Below are 18,400 nucleotides of genomic sequence, written 5' to 3'. Positions count from 1 at the left end.
AATTTTTAAAAGGCGAGCTATCTTGAAGACATCCCTAACTTCTAGAACACTCTACACAGATGGTCACCTATTGCTGAGGGATTTCTTCTAGATTAGGTGTCATGGCCATGTTCACGATCCTGTAGTTCATCCTTACCTGGGCTGTTACCCTAGCTACTTCTCCTAAATCCTTGACCTCTTATAGCTCCAGTCAGGAGCCACTACAAACTCTAAGTTTTGAGGATCCCAAGGGTACCTGACTCAATTTGTGGGTAATCCTATACTTTGGTATCCTTCCTCAGTCAGGGCCAGGTTGTTCCTTGCAGGAACTTTATAGGAAGCTGGGTCTTTCCTCATAGGTTTGCCCCATATAGGTCACAATTGATGGAGATGCTGACGCCTTCAACCTTCAGAACACCCTGGCAGGATGGGGTGTGTCTGGGACCCAAGGCCGGTCACCTTGGACAGCAGACTCTGTCATCCATTTATCCTAGTGACTCACGTATAACATTAATTTTTGTGTATGGCATGAAGAAAAAACATGACTGATAAGAATTCAGACAGTGTAAAGATTCCTGGTGGATGAGATTGTAGAAAGATATAGACTTAGAGGAAATACTTTCCCTTGTATTTCCCACATTAGACTGGAAACATTTCCAGAGATTTGAATTCTGTTCTTGAGTCCCGTTGTAGCTTGTTTTATGACCTTGGCCAAGTCAATTAACCTTTCCATTCCTCTGATTGACCTTAGTAAACTTAGAATAATATATCCCTGGCTGCCTGGCTCCCAGGCATGTGAGGTTGAAAGGGTTAATAGGAGAATGTTGAGAAAGTATCCAAGGCACTGTTTATCAGAAAGTCGACAGTCTGTTGTGATAGGCAATCTACAAGGGAGTGTGCCAGATAGTAATGGGCTATGAAACCTTCATAAGAAAGATGATTGGACACAGTTATCTCTTTTCCTTAAAAGCCCTCAACTTGCAGGTCAATGAGCACCTCTGTCCTGGGTGATATTCAAGGTTAGAGGGAACACGTGCCTTACTACTGTACTGTAGCAAATCAGTTAATTACGGTGCAACCTGTTCCTAACAGCCCCTAAAGGTACTTGCTGACCTTGGACCAGCGCTGTGAAAAGACACTCTCCTGACAGGGCAATAACTACTGGACTGGTGAGCCCTTTCCCTGTACTCATGTATTTACAAGGGGAGCTAAATACAGCAGTTACAATTTTCTCTGAAAGTCACCACACCTGTCCTCTCTCTGTGACTCCTTGATTCTGCCTAGAAAGGACAGTAGCCAGTGGGGATTTGCTTGTGATTGCGACCGCCAGGCAAGGGAAGGCTGGGGGTGTAACCAGGACCATTCCATCCCTGGAAAACAGGGGATGCTGAGCCCCAGCAGAACCTGTAGACAGACTGGGGGAACAAGGAGAAGGGTGCATTTTCAATGTCACGTTGAGACCACACTGGCAACCCTGTGAAGAGTGGAGTGAAAAATACACATTGGCGCGGGCAGGTTGGTTGGTTTATCTATTAAGATTAAAGTTTCATGGACTCTATGACGCAGCAATTTCACTTTATTGCCCTGTAGGAAAAAAAAAAAATCACTTCTGCATAAAGAACCATGAATACGGACAGACATTTTAGCATACTTTGTAATTCTTAAAAAAGCAAAAGGGAAGCATGCCTTAAATACAGGGAGCGGTGAAATAAGCAATGGGATATTCATACAGTAGAACGCAACAGGGTGACCTGAAAGCACATGGGAGACGTGTGTGATCTTCAGCACATCCTGTTATTTTTGCCCTGAAATATACCTTGAATCTGATTGATACTTACCATTTTCACCCTAGACCACATCCGTCACCTCCATCGTCCATCCATCATCATTCCAGGGGACTAGGACCTAGCAATGCATAGGTAGTGACCTCCCAGCTTCCTCATTTGCTCTCTACAGTTTATTTTCAATTCAGCAGTCAGTGCTGCACATGAGATGCCAAAGGGATCAATACTCTAGAACAACTCTGAAGGCCCTCACCAGTGCCTGCAGGACAGTAGATGATTTAAACCCTGGCTACCTCTAATGTCTGACCATTACCATACCACATCTTGGGTGCTCCGCAGTCCTGCCTGCTGAATCAGTGGAAGTGGATTCCATGTGTACCTCAATGGAGAGATGCGTAGGACACACAGGCCACTCTGTGGATAAACACACCAACCTCCAGTTTGAAATGCCTGGGTTAGGAACCTAGCTCATCCACTTTCAACTGAGAGGCCTTGTGAAGATTAGTACAGTCTATGTATCTTAAGTTTTTTATCTTAAAACGTGGAATCACTAATGTTTTCTGTCTCAAAGAAATGTTGTGAGGATTAAATGATCAATTCCCATAAAGCAGTAGAGCCACGTCTCTCTCACGGTCAGTCTCAATTAGCATTGTAACATTTTCTGTTTAGGGACTTACTCGGTTTATCTATTAAGATTAAAGTTTCATGGACTCTATGACACAGCAATTTTACTTTATTGCCCTATAGGAAAGAAAAATCACTCCTGCATAAAGAACCATGAATATGGACGACTCTTTGGAACGCCCATGTGAGTTTTTGGTTTTGCAGATTTACGTTTTCACCACATCATGTGTCATGGGTGTTATTTTTATGTCATGTGATCAGAGAGGGACTTATCAATAGGTGACCTGCAGGCAGTGAAGAATATATTCTTCTTTTCAGGGAAGAATATTTAGGCAGAGAGAATAATTAAAGAAAATTCCCTATGGTCAGGGCCTTCCTGAATATTCTGTATAAAATAGTACCATGGCACATAACATGGAGAATATAGAAAGGAAAAAAAAAAGGCATATTATAGTTCCTATAATATGGGCAATCCTGGTATAGAATTTCCCAAGGGTATTTTACAGGGTATAAAGTGCTATGAAAAGAAAACGGTGACCCTAGAAGATTGGGAAATGTTAGATTAAACAATATAAACATGCTTTTTAACAGGATTTCTCAGGTTATTAATATGCTAATATAATATAACTCTTATAGGGCTTTAGCACGCAGCATTTCTCAGTTACTTGAGCACAGAAACAATTTTTCTCCTGGAGCTTCTCACAAGTTTAATACTAGAAAGGACACATTGTGGAACATGCCTCTTTGGGTCAACATAGTCTTGTGGAATGACATATGTCCATAATTTTGTTTTTTATAAAATTTCTTTCAAAATCTCCTCTCTTTCTGCGGTGTCACACTGCCATAAACATTTGATACTATGATGTATTTCTGATTTCTCACTACATCCTGGGCTCAGATTTACATTTGATTGATGCACTGTTGTTGGTCATGCGAACATGATTTCACCTTGAACATGATTTCAATTTGATGGATGCCCAGAGTGTGTGTCGTTTGAGTAGGGCCTGGCCACACCAGATCTTTCTTTGGGCAACTTTAGCTAACATCCATCACTCCAAAGCCATGGTCATCCCTTGGGCTCTGGATGCTTTACACTGTCCTGGTCTCTGTTGACCTGCTGTAGCTCCCCTAGCTCATCCTAGTTAGGGGCAATACCCCAGGTACTTCATATATCATTAGGGACTTTGTATGAACTCAGGGAATGAGGTATTGATGCCTCTTTCTGAGAGCGAGGCCATGAGTCACAGCTCTTTACCCTTACTAGTCCTTGTCTACACGTAGTCAGATAGTGCTTCTGCTGCTCCCATTGCTGAGCGCATGCATCACTGTTCATTCAAAACTCTCAGATATGCTGAAAGGACCCTATTTCGCCTTTGTCAGTGTCTCCAGAGATCAGAGATTTAACTGTGAACCTTTAAATCCACAGTTGGAGGCTCAGCTCTCTGTAGATTGATGCCTCAGACAGAGAGCTGCTCAGATTTCTAGGACCCTCTTAATGAGAAGGCTCTTCAGCTATGTCTTGCTTGTTATTGGTACAATGATACACCAAAGACAACAACGGACACTTGGGCTTTGTGTGTACTGACTGTGCCAGGCTTGTGCTGAGGTCTCTATGCACATTCTTTTATCAACAGCCTTATGAGATAAATATAATTATCCCCATTTTTCAGACAAGGAAACTGTGCCGAGTTAACTTGCCAAAGATATCGTCTCTACTATTTAGTGGTAACAACAAGATCCAAACCCAGGATTTCATTTTCAGGTCTGTGCTTCCCATATACATTTAGAAAATTGAATCACTGTGCTTTAGCTGAATTTGCTTATGTTTTCCTTAATTTAAATTTAAATAGTATTGTCCATGGAAAGTTACTTTGTGTTAGAATTAACCATGTGTTCATTTGCTAATCAATCAATCAAACATTTACCGAGGGCTAACTGAGTGTCAGATTGTGTTTCATGAGAAAGAATGGAAAATTTCTGAAAAGACAATATCTCTGACTTTAGGAGGCATCTGGTTTTTTAAGGAGATGGAAACATAAATATGTATGTAGGGAACATAATGATTGTTATTAGAGGTAGTCATATTTTTAACACTTATAGTCCTTTAATTCAGTAGAATGACCAGCAGGACATTGCAAGCACCATTACCTTAGTGTCTATACCAAATAAATCACAAAAAAGGTAGTGCTCATGCTTACTGTACATATGTTTTAGTAACTGTCTGGTTAGATGGCTAAGTGAAACATCACTTCTCTTCCTATGTAGGTGAATATGCTTCCTTTAGTGAGTCATTTAGCACTCTCCAGACATGTGAAGAATCCAAAGTGGATAAATCAGATCTCTCAAGTTGATCACAGTTACAAGACTTCCTTGCAGATTATTTATGCACCAGAGTAAAACTCTCCATCAGGAAACAGAAGTTGAGTGGGAAGGCCTTAGGTGTCTGCAAGTTTTGAATCAACAAATGTTGTCATTAAATACATTGGAAGTTATCCTTGGAAGGTTATAATAAATAAGTAGTTCTACATGTGGGTTCTGGAGAGGCAAGATGGTATCTTCAGGCAACATGGCGGACAGCCAGGAGAGAGGGAAGAATCATAGAGATGACTGAGCCAGAGACTTTTGAGAATGGAATTGTGTCAGAAACAGGGATTTGGTATATGAAGACTCTTCGCTGTATTTCCAAGGATGTATAAAATAAATGCTATACTTGATAAGAAGAACTATGTAGCCTATATCTGATCTCACTATTTTTCCATAATGTTAAGTATTTCTTCAATATGTCAGCCTGTTTCAGTTTTTCTACGAAGAAATATAATGAGGGATTTATATCAATATTTGGATCAGAAAGAGAAATTTTTTTCCTGCTGCTATAGAGTAGAAATGGGCAATTTTGGAACTATCCAAAAGGAGAGATACAAATTTATGGGGTTAGAGTAGGAGATTAGGAATAGCAGCTGGTCAATAGGAGAACAGGGAGTAATATCAATAATTCCAGGACATTTGTCTACTCAAAATCAAGGATCCTAGTAAGGGATTTTAGTTTTCTAGAATTCTAGAATTGTCTAGTGTAGACAACGGGGGGAACCAACCTTGTTTTGACTGTTAGTCCTAAAATCATAGGGTCCAAGGAAGAAGAGACATGAGTCATGGACAACAGCGAAGAGGGATAATTTGCCAGGAGCATTGGTTTTCACCTATAATTGCAGCAGCTCAGGAAGCTGAGGCAGGAGGATCACGAGTTCAAAGCCAGTCTCAGCAAAAGCAAGACACTAAGTCACTCAGTGAGATCCTTTCTCTAAGTAAAATACAAAATAGGGCTGGAGATGTGGCTTATGGTTGAGTGCCCCTGAGTTCAATCCCCAGTACCCTGTCCGCCAAAAAGAGAGTGATCATTGGTTCACTGTTTGATGAGTGCAGAAAACCCTAGGATGTCAGAGTAGAAGCAATTTACCATGCTGATGCTCAAGGTTGGCTTCTAAGAAATGTTGACACCAAAACAGGTCTAAAGAAATTTCACCTGTTTTAGGCCCAATGGGCCAGCTCGGAGCTAACAAGTTTAGAAGAAAACAAAGATGGGCCCTTGCTCTAAAGTGTCTTATCTCTCTTTAAGATATAAGCCATTCTGGAAATTAGCATAACCAAGAGGCTGTAAATGATTATTAGCTGCAATGTGTGGTAGAGATAAGTTTATGGGAGGTCAGAGGAGTAAAAAGATCTCTGTGGATATCAGTATGGCCAATTTATAAATGACTTAATCTGGATGCCCACTCTGATACTTTGCCATCTGCTTTAAAAGAATTTCCTTCCATTATGTAAAACACCTGATCATGGGGTGGTACCTGCATTAATGGATGCTTTTTCTTTTGGGGAAGCCTCATGTGCTCCATCTCAAGTAGAGCTTCAAAGTCAGATTGCATTAGGTGTTCCTGCTGTTTGCCACTTGGCAGTTCTAATCTATCAACAGATGTCTGGTGCAGCACTTTTGTGCATAGAGCCTTCAGAAGAAGTCAGAGCTAAGGAAACTCACCAGCCCCTTTAGAGACAGAAACTCACAAGGCACACACCTTACCATCCAATCTTTATGGCTCAGCAGGAGGCCTATGGTATAATTTCAGACTTTTTTCTTGGCATGTGGAATCTCTTACTCCCGCAACTTCAAAATGTACATATTTCCCCCAAATGAGATGTAAGTCTGTTAAGTTAATTACCATACAATTATAGCAATGGAAGAGAAAACCCTAATCGAACGTGAACAGCTTGTCTAACTATTAACCAGGCCATGGTGAACCATTACTTAGCTCTGACTTACGTGATCCATCATAGACTTTTGGCCCTCGGTGAACAAATGCTTAAATGAGTCCACAATCGTTTAAAGCCAAGAGGCCTGGCCACATGGAATCTTGGTGATTGTATTTAAATCGCTTAGTCATTATATTTTACTGGCATGAAGTGAAGGCCCGTTTCTCTTTCTTCCATGGGATGGGAAAGTCTTCTCCATGGGATGGGAAAGAGTGGCCAGGACCCAAGAGGCACAATTTCCCAGGATTCCATCTACTAATGTGTGATTTGTTTTAAAATATTTCTGCTTATACAGTTCCTTAAGCCACTTCTAAAAAGCATTAGCAAGTCAAATCCCTCTGGATAAATTTCCTTTCTAGGAAGATCCAGAGTCCAAAGCATCAAATTCAGAGGGTCCGATCCTTTTGAGCTATCTTCAGGCTAATTCGAGTTATTGCCAACATACAAGCAGTCAAATTTAAACAAAACAAAACAAAACAAAACAAAACAAAACAAACAAACAAACAAACAAAACCTCAGCTGTGGCATAATAAATTTTTGGTTTATAGTCTGAAATACAACAGGTCAGTTCTTATCAACTTAAGGGCATGGAAGCAGGGTTTGCTCTGGTTGACTAAGCCTAAGTTGTTAACCAGACTGAGATTCAGGATTGGGAAAGAAAAACAGGAAGACTAAAGCCAATCAGGAGTTACAACACTACTTTTGAGGTTTGGTAATCAGACTATAGGTTTATTTTTTCCCCAGGACTAATACAAAGTAGGCATACTGCCCGGGACCAACCCCATCACTCCAAGCTTGCATTGGTATCAGCCATGGGGGTCTCCAAGCCATTGCTAATCAGGAAGCCAGATACACAGTTAACATAAAGACTGATGGAAGGTTGAGCAGATTCATGTGTCTTGGCTTTTGATGTGGGGTAGCGGGTGTAGGCATTTAGAAATAGAGGCATGTGGCCGATTCAATTCTTCAAACACAGGCTTTACTACTGCAAATGAGCTTTTCTGTTGACAAAGGAGTCTACATATCATTTTGGTTTTCTGTTGTTTCCTGGTAACTAGGGTCTGGGCGCAGGGAGGTGGGGAGGGAGGTGTGAGGAAAGGGTGGAGGTGCATCCCTGCTAATGGTGTTATTGAGCTTCCACAGCAACCACCAATGGTAACCACCCCAAGGGCCTATCTGTAAACACACAGGCTGTTCCCATGAAAATATCAGTCTCATAAGACCAGTATCAGCAAGCATATTGTGTCCTTCTTTTCTTCCACTCCAGCCTTCTGCTAACAAGAAGAGAAAGGCAAACATCTCGGGAATAAGAACCCAGTTGGGGTGATATTCCAGGATGTTTTGAATGTCAAGGCTTGCTTTCCAAGCTTACCTTGCTTCCTGTAAGAGTTTTGCAAAAGCTGAAAATTAGCTTTGGAAGAAATCCCAGGTAGACATTTGCGTGGGGAGAAAATGCCAGAGAGAATGAAGCTGATGAAAAAGTGCCCAGACCAAGGCTGGGAAAGAGTCAAGCTCAGAAGGTACAGAAGAGGATGCATAGCAGGGATTTGTGGAGGCGTGTGATGCCTGCAGCAAAGAAAAGGGAGGCGGACGGAAAAGCAATGAGGGGCCCCCTGAAAAGAGTGAGAAAGTACTAAGGGGACCAGTTTCAGGCTGCAGAGAAAGAGTAAGAACGATCAATAATAATTCCAGGAACATGTGTCAAGGGCATCGCCGGAGAAGCTCTTTGGCATTGAAGCAGAGGCCAATCCCTGATTCCTGTGTATCGAAGGTGATGAATCCATTTCCTTCATGTTCCTTATAAAAGCATTTTTCTAGAGAAGATGGGGAACAAACATCGTAGAAGATCAGGTTGGTTTGGTACAGGTCCACCTGCATTGCTGAGTCAATGAAATGATAAGACCTTAGGAGGAGCTGACAGCCAAGAAGTTAATGTGAATGTTTCATCTTTAACATGAAAGAGCACTGGACGGGGGCAGAATTGTCAGGAGCTACTTGTCATTGTTCTGGAAACTTAGCACTGCCTTGTTTTCACCACCTTGACCCTGAGTTTTCTTGTATTTGATAAATTAGGGCAAAGTTGAGTTCATCCAGAAGAGACAGGACAGGATGAATTATAGGAGCTTTGAGTGACTTTTATGAATTTGGGGGGCCATTGTTGGTAAGGTTTTTCCTACCAATCCTTGGAATGGAGGAAACTCTCCTTGATGAGCTGATTTTTTTTCAAAAGAGGGCAATGCCCTTTGCTAGCCGCCCAACAGGAGCTCTGAAGAACAGGTCATATAGATTTGGAAAGAGGACAGTAAAATTCTTGGGGTAACAAACACCTCCAAAGAAGATTTGGTTTCCTGCTGCTCACTGGGTTCCCACAGCAAATGTGAAGTCATCCACGTTAGCAAAAATTTGCACTCTGATATTCAATAAAGAAGAACAGAAAAATGTGTTTAGCACAGGCAGGTGAGAGTCCTCCTGACAGTTTGCTGGATGGCTCCCAGCATGGGGCTAGTCTGCTAATATTCCTGTTCTCCTGAATATCCTCTGTAACTCTGGATGAGGCCTGTTGATGGAGTCCAAATTCTTCCTTGTCCTGTATCAGTAGTGCTTTGTCCACTCCGATTCCATCCTCCTCTGATACATAATATTGCCACTGAATAATTCAACCTCTTCATTTAGATTCTGTTAACTTATAAGACAACTTTGTAATAACAGAGCAATAGCAATAGCTTCCTTGTGTACACACTGTGCCAAGCAATGCACTTGGCTTTTATATGCCATCTTGCTTTATCTTCACAGAAACTATGCAAGGTAATTATTTCAATATCCATTTAACAGATGAAAAAACCTGAGCTTAGAGGAGTTAGTGCCTTCCCCCAGGTCTCTGCAGCTTGGAACTGGTAGAGCAGAAATGTGAATGTGAATGTGAAGAGAATCCAACTAGAGCCCACAGTCATAGCCATTAAGGTATACCGTCTCCCAGGGGTCACTGACAGGAGTCTTGGAGAGGAGCTATAAATAAATATGTATGGAATTGAATCGAATTCAAAATTGAACTCAAGATCATCCTTCTTTAGATCTGTCTTCAAAGTAATATGACTCCAATATTTTATGTATCTGCCTTTTAGTCCAGTTGCCAACCTAAGGTATAGATCCCAAAGCTGGACAGCTGTGTGTTCCCTCTTGATTCCTCCATCTTTAGCTATGAGCTCCTGGTCAGTTTACTCAACCTGTCTGAATTTCAATCCACTAATTTTTAAAACTGAGATAATAATAATGTCTGTATGAAGTTGTAGGAAGGATTGCATGCTGTAAACTATGAATGCTCATGGAGTAGATGCCTCAAATACATTTGCTTCTCTAACACCCACATGACTCTGTCTACTGCTTCAGCCAAGCAGTCTGCAAGAAGTCCAGGAGTGCTTCTTCCCTGGAGGCATATTCCCGGGCTACACTCTTGGGTCCTTAATTCAATTGCACCCTTTAAAACATGGAATCTCACCATATGCTCTTTCTACCTTCCCATGTGATAGTTCATGCATTCCCTTGATTTTCTCTTCTTTATATCTTGGTTTGTGACTTGACACTGTCAACATCCTAATAAGTAATCAGTACCATCTGTGAGTGACAGGCACACTTTTGAAAGTCAACACTGCTTATTGATTGTGGATGCCTCCCTTCCATCAATAGACTTTCTTGGTAGTGATCAAGGGCAGTGAGGCCAATGGTGGGGCCGTCACATAAGAGTTCAGATTTCACTGAAATCTGTAGAGCAGGGCTAATGGGAAATATTGTCATCCTGTAGATTCTGCAAGAACTGCTGCAGTTTACTTAATTTGAAGGGACATTTCATAATTCTGGCTAAATTGGAATCACAAGTCAGAAGAAATCTAGGAGCAAATTATACTGATCTTGCCCTCTAGAGGCTTTGAAAGAATAAGTCTTGCCACAGTTGGTCATGACTGTTGATGAATGTTTTTTTTTTTTTCTTTTAGCTCAAGAGGGAAAGCCTCTATTTCAGGAATTGAGAGTTTCTGGGATCTAATGACAGAAATGATCAATTCTTCACAAACCAAAAGGCTCATGATTAAGAATGGTGAGAAATATTAGTGTTCAGTGAAGCGGTGTGAAATTAAAGTACTTTTAAAATTATTTTAGGAAGACATAATGGGTGTGCAGGAAAGTGGCTGTTCCCACATTAGGGTTCTGATATCAAGTTTAGAGGAGAAAATATTAAAAGCAAATATCGCATAATTATTCTGTATCGGGAACTGTGTTAACAACTCAAACATTATGTCAAGTAATTCTTACAACAACCACGTTGATCATATCTACAGTTTAATCTGTGGCTTATAAAGGTTAAATAATTTACCCTAGGGCAAAAGGCTGGCAAATTTCACAGCTTGAACTCAAGATCTGTCCAAGGAGTATGTCCTCTTTCTACCACGTAAATCTCATTTCCTGCCTCATGGTTTTTACCCCAACATGTCACTCTGTGGTTTGGTCACCCCACTTTGGTGAAACTGGGCTTTCTCTTTCTTCATCTAGGATGCAAAAATAATCTGCCTTTAGCCTAATAACCAGGGATAAAATTACCTAAGAACTGCTAAGGGTGGAACCTCAGATGAGAGGAATGAGACTGGGAAAGAGATTTGAAAATGGTAATTGATTGGGGGACATCCCTGGGACTACTTCTGAACCAAGAAGGGCTTCTGAATACGCATGGGGACTGTACTCTGCTCTCATCTTTCTCCAGGGACCCTTATGTGCAGAAGATGGAACCACCTACACTGAGCACGAGGCAGGCGTGGTCTCCACAGTGAGCACCAAGCTCGGCGCTTCCCTGAGCAGCTGCTCTTTGTCAGGCACTGTACTAAATGTTTCAGCTCAGATCTGCCAAATTTTCACAGTTTTTATTTTTAAGATAAGATGAAAGTTATGAGAGCCAACATTGAGATCAAACAAGTTACACAGAATCATGAGTTTAGGAAGCGACAGAGCTGGGGTGTGGGTCTGTCCAACTCCAAGTGTTCAGCGTGCCCTACTTTGATCAACTTATCAGTTAATGACCAACATTTACCTACTGTTTGTGAAGCATAAGAATCTCAGATAAATAAAGAGCAAGCCTTAGCCTCAAAGCTTTACAAATTTTCTATGTTTGAGTCAAACATGTCCTATTAGAAGGAAACCTTGACAGATGGTTGACCAGGACTGAATTTTTCTGCTTTCTCCTCCTGTTTGGCCCTGCATGACTCTGGGTGAGCAGTAGGTATTCTGCAGAGCTACGTAATTGCCTCATCCATCTCAGGGCTTGCTTCTCCTACCATGCCCCACTTAAAGAGGTGAATCAGAACCATTCCACTTCAAATCATGACCCCTCAACGCTTTGGAGAATTCCGCCTTTGTAATTCCCTTGCTCTTCTATTAAGAGAAGTAGAAAGGAGAGTGGCCTGGGGTATGAGGCCCATGAGGTGGAAAGAGAAGCTGGAAAGATCAGGAAACAATGTGTCATAATCTCATAGGTCTCTTCCCTCTGGATTTCAGGACTGTTCTCCTAATGCCAGTTTCTGCTGTGCTGTTGCCCAGATCAATAGAAAAAGACAAAAACAAATCAAAAGACCCTACAGATAGAAGTTTGGGGTGAAGCCATTTCACTCAGCTTGGCTCCTTCTCCAGGATGGAGGATGGAGGGGGTGTTCAGAGGCTGCTGGCTTCCTGGCCTAGGCAGCCAAAGGGTGCCCCCTCCTCTTGGGACCCTCTGAGTTCTGGAGAGGTGCCCCAGGCTTAGAAGGATGTGCTCATAGAGACACTTCTCCAACTCTGGCTTTTTGTTTTAGGGCTCAGCATGGTGCATAGTCAGTATTCAATAAATATAGACTGTTTATAGCAGCATGACTTTAAAAAGTGGATAAAGATGGGGGAGAACTTTGGTTACTTCAGTGAGAACTAGACGTCCCTGAGACCCTACTTTCTACTAAATTGAAAAATTGATCTGACATATGGATACAAAAACCTAATCATGCTGTTCCATTCACTTGTGTACCCATTCTGGAAGCAGTAATCTGAGTCTCTTCTATGTAAAAGATAGGGCTCCAAGCCAAGAAAATATAGAGGTGGATTAATAGACACAGTCTCAGCCCTCAAAGATTTTACAGACTAGTGGAGGAATGGTCTATACGAAAAGAACAGGAAAACACATCATATATCATATTATTTTATATTAAATTACAAAAGGAAATGACTAAAGTTCAGATCTCAGTATAAAAATCATTTGTCTCCATGAAAGCCTTTCACTTATTTGATCTCTCTTTTTTTACTCCTCGATTATTTAAATATTCTCCATTTTTTTCCTAGAAACTCCTGTCATATTTTCCTACACTTAGTAGGAATAATAAATACACACTACCACAAATAACAGACACTTTTTGAGCACTTTTATGTGTCAGTCATTGCAGAGTGGCTCTGTCTATATCCCACATTGTGCTAAGCACTTAACAGAATAAGAGAAGCCAGTGACTTTCATGTAATATTCATTTAATCTTCATAAGATCTCTATGAGGTATTACTATTATTATAGGTGAGTTATCTTTACAGAATTTATACAACTAGTGGCTATCTGTATTCAGCAGCTGTCCCAGGGGTTTTTGTTTCCTGGTGACCATTCCTGATCACTGCGTTGGAGGACTCATACCAACCTTGTCTGAATACACAACAGAATATCTCAGACTGCAGTGCACATGCGAAATAAATCAATGTTTTCAGTTCCAAATATACATTCCTATAAATACATAATGGGATCATCTATAAATATATATAAATATAAGTATGTATTACAGGATCACAATATAAGGTCCATTTCGTATTTGCATCATAGTCAAAAGAACTCAAGAAACACTGCTAGTAACCCACAGAAACCCCTAACCCAGGAAAATACAGAGGTCTATTCAGCACCCCAGAAGTGTTTCCTATTTAAAACTGGACTTTGGAGAGAAGGCAAATAGTGTCAAAAGTAGATATATTTTCCATGGTTCATGAGCTAACTCCTAAGCTCAACTCCTAAGTTTGTAGTCAGGGATATGGTAGATTCTTTACAATTCTTTTTTTCCCCTCAGTGAAAATAGAAACCATAAGGTTTTCTTTGTAGGGTTGTTGTGAAGAGAGAGTAGATTTGGATTGCTTGGCATACCACTAATGCTGAACAAACATTGTCGTGAGTGACTTCTCTGGACATCTCACAATTCATGTTGGGTAGATATTAGATCCTGTTCAAAGAAAGCCTTAAATTCTGTGGTGTGACTTCAAACTGTTTGGGAGAGACTTATCATTTTAACTCATTAGGCTATGGTGACTGAGAGGTAGGTCTTCTAATCCTTTAGGAAATCAGTAATAGAGCAACAACTCACAGTAGCCTAGGAGCTGGGATATACCAACACCTCTATCCAGATCTTAGTCAAAGAATGAAGCAATGGACAGGGAGTGTCTCAGGGGAAAGGGTAACTGGGCTTCTCCAGGTCCTTTCATATTAGTGATGTTTTGGAAGGTGAAGCTGCGGTGGAAAGGCACGTGTTGGAAGGATTCATTGAGCTCAGGCACTTTAAAGACGGGAAGGTTGTGGAGACTCCCTCGGAGGCTGCAATCTCTTGAGAACTCTGGAACCTGTGTTTTTCCAGTTCTGCAAGGACTCTTGCTCTGAGATGAAAAAACAGATGCTCCTTGCAGCTGGTTTCACCTATTAGCTCTTTAATCTATCCTAGAAGAGAGCTTTGCTTCCGTAATAGCAATGTGTTCAGTCTGGGTAGATGTGCAAGATACCAGCCTGACAGCATTAAATTGCAGAGGAAATACCAGATACCAATTCTCTTTCTTCACTTCAATGAATTTTTCTCTCCTCCTTGTCTCTGCTTCAAGCTTCTACCCCTCTTGCCTCACCCCCACCCCCACCACCTTCACCTTTGTAGTTGAAGGCATGGATGGAGATGTGTTTCCAACTATTTAGTTTCAATCAATCCTCGGCGTTGTTTAGATATTGAAAGGCTCCTTTCATGTTGTTTTCTTTAGCAACATTTGCTTTTATTTGACTCGCTGTTCCAATAATTGGGAAATGGAATCTTCCTAGGAAAGGTACAAGTGAATAGGACTTAATAGTTCCGATTCAGCCTTAGCTACAGGGAATGTATGAGGGTTACAGCCCTTGTCAGAGTGAGACACTTGCTTTTATGAAGAGCATATATTTGAACAATTGCAACTAAATACAGTCGTCCTAACCCCTGCACCCATAAACAGTGATTGTAAATGGTGACCTTTAAAAGGAAAAAAAAAAAGAAAGAAAGATTCTTAGATGTGGGCTTGACTAGGTTGGAATTGTATTTTTGCACCAGTTTTCAGGAGTGTATGTCTCTGTGTGTGTGTGTGTGGTGTGCATATTTTTTATTCCTTATTTATTTCTATAATTTACTATTATTCACATTCAATCTAACTCATTTGTTCTAATCCAGTTCTGTTTCCCAATGCCTGGGTTAAGAAAATAAGCATTCACCTTCAGCCATAGGCATCTACAGAAGCAAATACCAACTAAAACATGACCAAAAGTCAACTGAAGGAGAAACAGAACAGATTGAAATTCCTTGTCGCTCCCCTCCTGGGTTCTTTCAGGGCCCCAGGCAAGTGAGCATGTGCTAATTTGCATGGTTGACTAAATGGCATGCTTAGACCCCAAATTTGCATCTCTGCTTGGGTTCAAAAGTGGGTCCCTGATCCCGTTTCCCTTTGTTTCTGTTGTTTCCCACTCATAAGCTAAGCCCTTTGGGGAGTGATGTTCACCAGGGTAGAGCTTAGTGCAGACAAGCAATAATTGGCTGGGCCCCGTCTTCCTGTGATATGGGGTACAGCCAGCTGGTACTGATGTGGTGGGTAAGGTAGGGGAGCGAAGGGGTAGGGAAGGGAAGGAGATATTTTCCAGTGTGATCATGCAGAAGGGTCTGAGTGACTTGGCCCACTCTGTTCCTTTCAAGTAAAAAAAAAAAAACTCAGTGCACTGAAGGGTGGCTACAGTTCTCTGGCCATCTTCCTCCCTCTGAGACCTGAAGAGGGCAGGGGGATGGTGCTGAGAAGACTCTTGAGGTACTACTGGTTGTCCTTCAGAAAGGATAAGGATGTACAGACACGGGGCAGCCGGGGCCTGTGTCCCTCCCTTAGTCCGTCAGGTCTAGTTCACCATGACCATTTCCATTGATGAGCAAATTAACACCCCAGAACTGAAGTACATTCTGAAGTCAGACTGTCAAAGCCAAGTGCTCTATAAAGGTAAAGCCATTATACATGTACGCCACGGGTGAGGACTTTCTCCCGTTCCTGTTCCATCTTTGCTTGGGAGAATATTCAGCTCAGTAGATGTTGAGGGCCACAGCCCAGTCGGGATGACGCATGGCCTTTTTGCCAGAAGTAGTGGTTGAGTGGTGACGCCAGCGAGTTCTCGCGGAGTTCTCCTTGAGTTCCAGTTGAGCTCTCGCGGGGATTCCCGGAGAGTTCCCATTGGTTGGGAGGAGGGATATTTCCGGTTGCTGGTTCCTGGACGAGCCGCGTGGGCGTTCGGGAGGATTCCTGGGGAGCGTGTGTGGAGTGTGCTGGTGGAGTTCAGAAATAAAGTTTGTTCCTGCTTCAGTGGCTCATGATTTGTGCCCAGCCAGACTGCGGCAAGTAGATAATACTTTGGTGGCTGTATTGGCTTGGTTGCAGGGGTCAGCATGAACCCAAACAAACTATTGGCCAGAGGAGTCATTTACCAACCTACACAAAGTTGAACAACAAGACAAGGCGGGGGTGGGGGGGGGAGAGGGATCCAGTTGAGCCTATCAAACCATGGGATCAGGGTTTGAATGCTGCAGAACTTCTCTCCAAGTTTCTTAGCTAGATCTGTCTCCATCTCAACTTCATTGCTACTATTTTTTCACTGCATGTTCTATTTCTGGGGAGGCATATGGAAAACAAGATTCACCTTATTTTTCTTTTGCTCTGGCCACAAGGGGGAGCCTGTACCACCTTCTCTGTGGTCTGAAATTTGAACCCCTGGAGGAAGTGAGGTTGTATAAATAATATGGCAGCTCAGTCATGAGCTCATGGGTGGATCAGGAGAGGAGCCGATCTCAGTAGTACTTTTCCTGTGCAGAAAATTAATGTGATAGAGTCACTTCAGAGACACATTTAGTCACATAAATAGGACTCCAGGCCCACTGGGTGCCAGAGTTCTCTCATATGTTGAATTAAAAGAGATGAATTTGACGTTGCTACCATCAATCGCAGCTTCCAATTGGGTTAAGACTTATCTTTTTCATATGATAAGGCTTCTCAGTCCAAGCAAAGTACTCCCTTCCTCTGGCATTTAGCTGAAGAGCAGAAAATACTAGAGCAAAAGAGACCCATAGTGGCGAAGACCCTGTGTGCTTCTGGACATGACTTCTTCCTGCTTTTTCAAGAGGTGATTGACTTGGCAGGAACACCCTTCAGTGCTTGGACTGAAACCCTCAAGTACAATGACACACTTCTGATCACACCCAGACCTTACCAAGCTGAGCTTCAGCTTAGGGGTGACACCTTTCTTCATCTTCATTTCATCCCCCAGAGGTATTGCATAGAACATTGTAGTTTCTTTGGGGCTTGACCAGCAAATAAGTCACTTGTAAATTTCAGTCCTCCTAGTAATTAAACGAACCAACTAACCACATGCTAAATGGAAAGATTAAAACGCACTCAACGCTCCTGTGTGACTACATGGGCAATTGAGGTGACACAAACCCCAAAACAGGTCCAGAGCTTCTCTGAAGGCAGTTTTTATGTTCTAGCCAGGTATTATTGAGATTAGAAATACAAGGTATCATAATTGTAAGGAAAGTATTTTGACTGCCTCAAAAGTATAGCACTTTATAAATCAGTAAGTCATTGTTATGTTCCTGGAGAAAGGAGGCTTTCCAAATAAAATAAAACATCTCTGAAATTAATTGTATTTTTCTTCTAGTAAATAACCTCTTTTACCCACAGATATGGCTGAATGCAAATGAAGGTACTGTTTTCATATTCATAATGGATTTTAAGTTTAACTGTAACATAGATTTAACTAGGCCAAGGACGATAGAAGGGGATAATATTTATTATATATTTGTGCCAGAGATCTTGTTTCATTCTCTCTCCCAAGTGGAGCAATGTGCCCATAACATTGAAAGAAAGCAAAACATTCCCATCTTGGAAAACCAGGACCTCTATTACACAAGCAGATAAAACCTGAACACGTTTACAGACGTTGCTCCTTGAGAGGTGGATGCATAGATGATGAACCCAGAAGGAAAAAGGGATCTTTTAATATTCTCATAACAATCTTGTGTGCTCTATTTTGTCTTCAAAGCTGAATCCCTGCAACATTGTTTTACACGTTCAAGGTCACACAGGTAGTAATCGGCACAGCTCACTGCACCACCCTGCCTCTGCTTTGCTTTGGCGATGCTGACTCCAGAATGAATGAAGCATGTTCAGCCCTCCTGGAAGCTACATGCCATTCATATCATGTCTTTGAGCTTCCAAGAGAGATTATTATAGTTGGGATTAAAAAAAAATCCCCTTTCAGCTTCACATATTTATGAATGTGCCAATGAACACTTTAAGAATGTATCTATCAATATCAAATGTGGTTTTTAGCAGAAACCTTGAAAAAAATTGCAGAATTATCC

This window comes from Callospermophilus lateralis, chromosome 8 (assembly GCF_048772815.1).
Source record: "Callospermophilus lateralis isolate mCalLat2 chromosome 8, mCalLat2.hap1, whole genome shotgun sequence".
In the NCBI taxonomy this organism is placed as follows: domain Eukaryota; kingdom Metazoa; phylum Chordata; class Mammalia; order Rodentia; family Sciuridae; genus Callospermophilus; species Callospermophilus lateralis.
Note: the sequence above shows the minus strand (reverse complement) of the source record.